The sequence below is a fragment of the Mus caroli genome, unplaced genomic scaffold, assembly GCF_978045245.1.
Source record: "Mus caroli unplaced genomic scaffold, Mus_caroli_1 scaffold_15, whole genome shotgun sequence".
In the NCBI taxonomy this organism is placed as follows: Eukaryota; Metazoa; Chordata; class Mammalia; order Rodentia; family Muridae; genus Mus; species Mus caroli.
In genome coordinates, this window is record NW_028227270.1 from 106,055,651 (window position 1) to 106,062,336 (window position 6,686).

The following is a 6,686-nucleotide window of genomic DNA, read 5'->3' on the forward strand; positions in this document are numbered from 1 at the left end:
CTCCTGAATTTCAGTGGTCAGAACACTCTCTGCAGGCAAGCTCTCTTCTTGCAGGGAAGGTGCACAGATATCTGGCGTTTGGACCTGCCTCCTGGCAGAAGTTGAGTTCCACTCACCAGAGGTCCTAGGATCGAGTGGAGAGTCCTCTAGGGACCTTGGGTGTGTCTAATGACTCAGTGCCCAGGTGACCTGGTATTCGTGCAGACCGGAAGGGACTTCTGACCCTGGTCAGGCCCGGTTTTCTGCTTCCTTATTGCTGTCTCAGGTTCCACGGGATTGGAATGGAACAGAAGTTGTGTTCCACTCACTGGTGGTCCTAAGATCGTTTGGAGATTCCTCTACAGACCTTGGGGGTGTCCGCCAACTCTGCCCTCAGGTACCTTTTATCAGGTGACAACTACCTTGCTTTTGAAGCAATGTCTGTCCTTCACTGGCTTGAAACTTAATGGATAGCTGCACTTGCTGGCTAGCAAGCCCAAAGGTTGACCATGTTTTATTTCCTTTCCAGACTTTGAATTACATGTCCACCTATTTATACATGGTTCAACATATCAAAATTAAAAGATAATACCTTAGAAATGCATGTTTAGTTTTGTAGTATTATATAAGGGTTTATAAAGTTTTATTCCTGTTTTTAACTTATCAGTACATTTCATAAGACCCTGAAAATTTACCCCAAATTGTTGAAAGGTTAGGACTGTTTCATAGGTATACTAACTAGAACTACCATTAATGATAACAGCTATTTCAAATGGAGAGCCACACATAGATTGGAAGTGGCCACTCTGCCACCCATGTCAAAGTGGTCATGCTGAGTGACAGATCTGTGTGCAGGCATGGAAGCTTTGGGGAGAAAATACTAGTTATATAAAGAGAATCAGACAGAGAAAGACATGACATGATCAGCAAAGTTGTCTGTGCTTCATTTTCAGACCAGTTTCCCTCCTATTATATTGTGGTACTCTCTCTGCAGGTCCTGTGTACTCACTTTCCAGTCATTTAAAGACCTTTGTACTTGAGATTACTTTTGTGTATTATCCATGGAGGTGGAGGAGACATACAACAAAAAAACAAATAAACAAAAACTTTGAGGATTATTATCATTATAAGGAGATTACTGGAAACTCAAATCCTCAAATTCTTACCATTCTCTATTTGGTATTATTTTCTTCATTGAGTCCCTGAGATGACCTCAAGAGACTCTTCCACGAATTCCAGGAGCAGGCACTGAAAACCAACTCTGTTCTGGAATGCTCACAGGGTATATAGTTCCCTTGTTATTAAGGTTATTTTTGTGCTTGGAGTATTTGATATACCTTCCTGCTCTATGTTTCAGTCTCCTTGTCCAAAATTTGTCTTTTTTGAAAATTCTAAGGAAAAGAACCCTTTCCTTAGGAAAGAGGTGAGAATCCTACAACTCACACCTCTAAAGATGCTACAGGAGCAAGCAGCAAAACCCAAACAAAGCACCTAAAGAGACTTTACTTTTCTGATCTGTTAGGTGAACTCTCCAATACCCAAACAAATACAATTACTTTGCTGTTATTTTTTACTTTGTTTTTTATTTCAGAATAAATTAGACAAATGACTGTATAGTTTGGTAATTTTTGCATCCTAATACAACTATCAACCAGACAGTGGGAAATTAGCATACATAGAACAATATTTCCTGAACTTTATGTAAATGGAATCCTGTAGTAATATTTTCACATTTTATACATGTCCTCTTATATTATTGTATTATATGTAATGCATATGTATTATATCTACATATATATGTATTATATGAAATATATATAGATACATATGTTTGTATACATACACACATATACATACATACATACATACATACATACATACATACATACATAATATTTATGGTGAACACCCTAAAATAGTATGTTTGAGGGTTATACAATATTAATACTACCACAATCTCATCTCTTCTGTACCTGCACATTTGGTCATTGTGAATAAAGTTTTTCTAAGTCCCTAAATTAAAATTATTTTGTGTCAGCCTCAACTTGGAGAGGGTTCCTGAGGAAGGGTTTTTTGAGAGCAGTGAAACAACTCTAAATCAAATTGTATGGTACACGCTGATGGCCTGTGTTCTGCTCAGGATGGCTCCCTAGACAGCTGTCTGTAGATAGCCCTTGGCTCTGTAGTCTGCTCAAGATAACTTCCTGCTAGAGATAGCTCACTCATGCTAGAAAAAACTCTAAAAGCTCTCTGGATAGCTCATGGGTTTTCAGATTGAAGTCAGAAAAGCTGCTATAGCCGGGCGGTGGTGGCGCACGCCTTTAATCCCAGCACTTGGGAGGCAGAGGCAGGCGGATTTCTGAGTTCGAGGCCAGCCTGGTCTACAAAGTGAGTTCCAGGGCAGCCAGGGCTATACAGAGAAACCCTGTCTCGAAAAACCAAAAAAAAAAAAAAAAAAAAAAAAAAAAAAAAAGAAAAGCTGCTATAAAACATCCTTGGATTTTCTTACCAAGTCAGAAATACTGTTAGAAAAATTCTAAAAGTAAGTCTTGGGTTTTCTGATCAAAATCAGAAAGCCAGAAAAAAATTCTAAAAGAGCTGTGTTAGCTCTCAAAGTAGTCCTCTATGTATAGCTGCTACAAATTATTCTAAAAGAGCGATGTTAGGTCTCAAAGTAATTCTTGGGTTTTCTGACCTATTAGAAAAATTCTTAAAGATCTGTGTTTGCTCTCCATAGATTTACCAACCCAAATCAGAAATTATATTAGAAAAAAGTTCTAAAAGAGCTGTGTTCACTCTCCAGAGATCTCAGACAGCTCAGCTCTCACTAGAAAAAATTCTTAACATTAACTGCTATTGACTCTGCTATTCTCTCTCTCATTGCATGCAGACCAAAAGCCCATTCTTTTATTTCCATGTCAATTCAATCATTATCCCAAATTGCCTTTCAATTATTCCATGAATCAGCATTGCATGACCTTACCTCTTTGACTCTCAGAAGAAGGCAGCAAGTACATCTTTTTTTTTTTTTTTTTTTTTAACATTGCAAACGAATTCAGAGATCTGCTTATAGTTGGAAACTTAGCTGGGTGGGATCTTGCTCTGTGATTGTCCCTCCATAAATTTCCTTATTGCCTCCCTTAGTATTTTTCTGACAAGTATTTTTCTGGCTCATATTGCAGCTGCCTCTTTTTTTCTAGGTCCATGAAGCCCCTCATATAATTCATATTGCATCCTTATATTTTGCATAGTTGATAAACTATGTATTTTTGAACTCATGTTTTCCATGTTCTTTCCCACAGACTTAAGGGCTGTACCGAAGGTCCTGGTGTTCTACCATTTTCCTCATATATTAGGCACACCTTTACCTCCGTTTCTGTCTCTGATTATCATGGAGTCATTAACCTTGACAGAGAGGACATTTCTTGAAGGAGGAATGTGAAAATATATACATTATTATACAACCAAGCCTTATGCCCACAGAACTATCCTATCAATACTTGTAGAGGCCCATGCCCTGCTGACTCTGTTCCAGGGGTTGGGAACCATGTCTTGCTGTCCCCACAATGGCCCAGGCAGGACTTGGCACTTTTGTAAGCCTATAGAATAATTTTCTTTTTTTTGTTGTCTTAGAGATGAACCCATGACATCATAGATGCTGGGCAAGCACTTTCACTGAGCTATCTCTCCAGCCTCACTTTCTTTTCCACATACACCTAAAGTAAAATTACCAGGACACAATTTCAGTGTTTGGTTAATCATAGGGGTAAAATTGGTTAATACTCTAAGCCATAACAACTAAGTTTTTCAGTTGCACCATATCCTGGCATTGGTAGGTCTTTACATTTTAAGTGTTCCTATATACATTGCTGCCATTTTTCTCCTTTTGTGCTTACTTCATGTCATGACTTTCCTTCTGGGATTTAATCAGATAGAAAATAGGCTGTGTCTAGTATAATTTCCGTTAATTAATACTGGCTTTCTGTATTGAAAACTCAGAAAAGGAGACATAATTGATAATGGTAACTTCCATCGATACAAGAGAAGGACATTGAAACATGCAAAATACTTATCACCCCATTTTAAGCATGCTATATGCAAATTTCAAGGAACCAAGTATATCAGTCAGGGTTCTCTAGAATAACAGAACACATATATACCTATATAATACATATATACATACATATCACACACACACACACACACACACACACACACACACACGGGGATTTATTAGAATGACTTAAGGTTGTAGTCCAGCTAATCCAACAATGGTTGTATATGAATGGAAGATCTAAGAATCCAGTAGTTGCTTAGTCTATGAGGTTGGATTTCTCAGCTGGTCTTTCCTCAGTATATGCTGTAGGCTCTAATGCCAGTGAAGCAGTGAAGGGATGGAGGAGAGAGAGAGAGAGAGCGAGAGAGCGAGCGAGAGAGAGAGAGAGAGAGGGGGGGGGGGAGGAAGGACACAAGCAGGCAAAGGGAAGAAGAGAGCCTCTTTCTTCAAAGTCTTTTATATTGTCTTCCAGTGGAAGGTATGGTCTAGATTAAAGGAGGATCTTCACACATAAAAAGAAAGAAAGATCTGGAATTAAAGGTTTATCTCTCCACCTCAAAAGTCTGTATTTGAAGTGGGTTTACCTACTTCAAAAGATTTAATTAAGAAAAAAAATCCCTCAAAGGTGTTCCTAGTCATTTCGGTTTTAGTTAATTCCAGATGTGGTCAAATTGACAGCCAAGAACAGTCATCACACCACAGTTGATCTATTCCTGTTTGCTCACTTTGTGGTAGCCTGGAACTCATAAACTCCTAAGAACCTATGCACTAGTTAACATAATTTTCAGGGGTTGATACTATGGTGTAGGAATAATGCTATTAATAAAGAAGCGAGGGCAGTTTGCTGTTTTTGATTTTTCTTTTCATATTAATTTTAAAAATGTGACATGTACAGCAGATTCTGTTATAGTGATTGCACATGGGCTTCGCTTTCCCTTGTTTTTCTTCCTTGTTTCTCTCCTCCCTGTCACCTTGATTCCCTGGGCTGGTCCGTCTTCTTTTCCCAGTGGACCCTCTCTCATTTTCATGCCATATTTGTTTTTTCATTCCATCGGTCTTGTTACTAGTTTCATGACCTATATATTTTTACACACACGCACATATATCACATGCATAAAAAATTAAAAACTAGATCCCATGTAAGAGGATAGAGAACATGTGGTTGTTGTCTTGATGATCCCACTTTATTTGATATGGACTCAAGTACAAGCAATCAGGGCCTGTGCCTTTGATTCCGATATACGAAGGTTTTTTTTTTTCCTATTCTTTCTTTTCTTTTTTTCTTTTTTCTTTCTTTCTTTTTTTCTTCTTACACCTTCCTGAGTCATCACAGTTTTAGTTTTGCTGTTTTTGCTTCCCTCTGGCCCCACTGATATATATTAGCCTTCCCAATAATTCCCTTTCTCTAGGTCTGTTGGGTACTTTCATTGCTCCTAGCCTTGTTCAGAGTAGTCCTGCTTCTGTGGCAATTCTTCACTGGGAAGCACTGATGTACTCAGACAGATAACCTAGTCATACTTTAATATGGCTCTTTAGCTTGACACAGTGCCCCCATGTCACAGAACATTCAGAGGAATGGCTTCCACATTGACTTGAACTGTCCAAATGCCTAGGTCCATGTGGCACTACCTCCATCTGCATGAGGTATCCTCCAAATTCTCGGGGAAGCTGGCGAAAGCATGCGACATCCTCGGGATTCTTTTCCTAAAACATATTCTACATATAGTTCTTCACAGTGCCAGGGTCCTGCATTTAAATGAACCCCAGGTACCTGATTCTGAGCTTCCTCTGTCCTTTTCTCTTAGCTATTGGTATGTGTTTTAGACATAAAGATGGTTTATTTATGGGGGCTCTTGTCCCAATATTCCAAACAAAGTTTGAATTACCATAATTTTCCTTAGCACAACATATACAACAGCATCTGTTTCCTCGAAGAGTATCTTCCTTGCATAGAAAAAAAAAAACAAAACAAAACAAAACTGTGAAGTAAAATGAAATAAAACCCAAAGATCAAGGTCAAAATTGCTATTTTCCTGTGATGCAACAGGAATATCACCACACATCTCCCTCCCACTCTAATTTTTACTTTCCATTTTACTATGGAAACTAAATTATTATTGTTACACTGCAGAACATCAAATTATCCCTGGAGGCTAGCCAGCTACATAGAAGCTGGAGTCTGGGCACAACACCAAATGGGTTCAATCTCCAGCTTTAAGTGATACAGAGGAAAATGTGTAGCAGAGTGAACTGGAGTTCAGGCATGTTTACTTTCGCAGGACAGAAGACTCCTTATATGGAGCCCTCCCGCTATTTGAGCACTGCTGGCCAAAGGGCCGATCATGAAGTTATATAAACAAATTCTTTTTTAATAAATCTTATACATTTACTACTGACTTTGCTGCTCCTGGAGAACCTTGAGTTTCATAGCAGGTAAGTATGCAAAACCAAAAACATTACTTAATTTACCTAAAGTAGATGCATGGTAAGGACTCCTGTAAATTCATTGAGTATAGAAATTCCACGTGGAATAGTTTGACTCATATGTCTGCAGAAATATTGGCTCAAAGAAGTATGAAGAAGACAATTCTCCCTGATAGGAATGGAGACTGAGTAAAATGTTATCCCTTGGGGAGATTAAGGTAGAGGA

General features: G+C 38.5%; 1 non-coding gene across 1 annotated transcript; it reads right to left on the minus strand.

Moving 5' to 3' along the window:
* Positions 1 to 2,528: 2,528 nt before the first annotated feature.
* LOC115029204 (U7 small nuclear RNA) lies at positions 2,529 to 2,588 on the minus strand. Its single transcript, XR_003834756.1, has one exon. It is a non-coding gene; the product is annotated as a U7 small nuclear RNA (small nuclear RNA).
* Between the last annotated feature and the right edge of the window lie 4,098 nt (positions 2,589 to 6,686).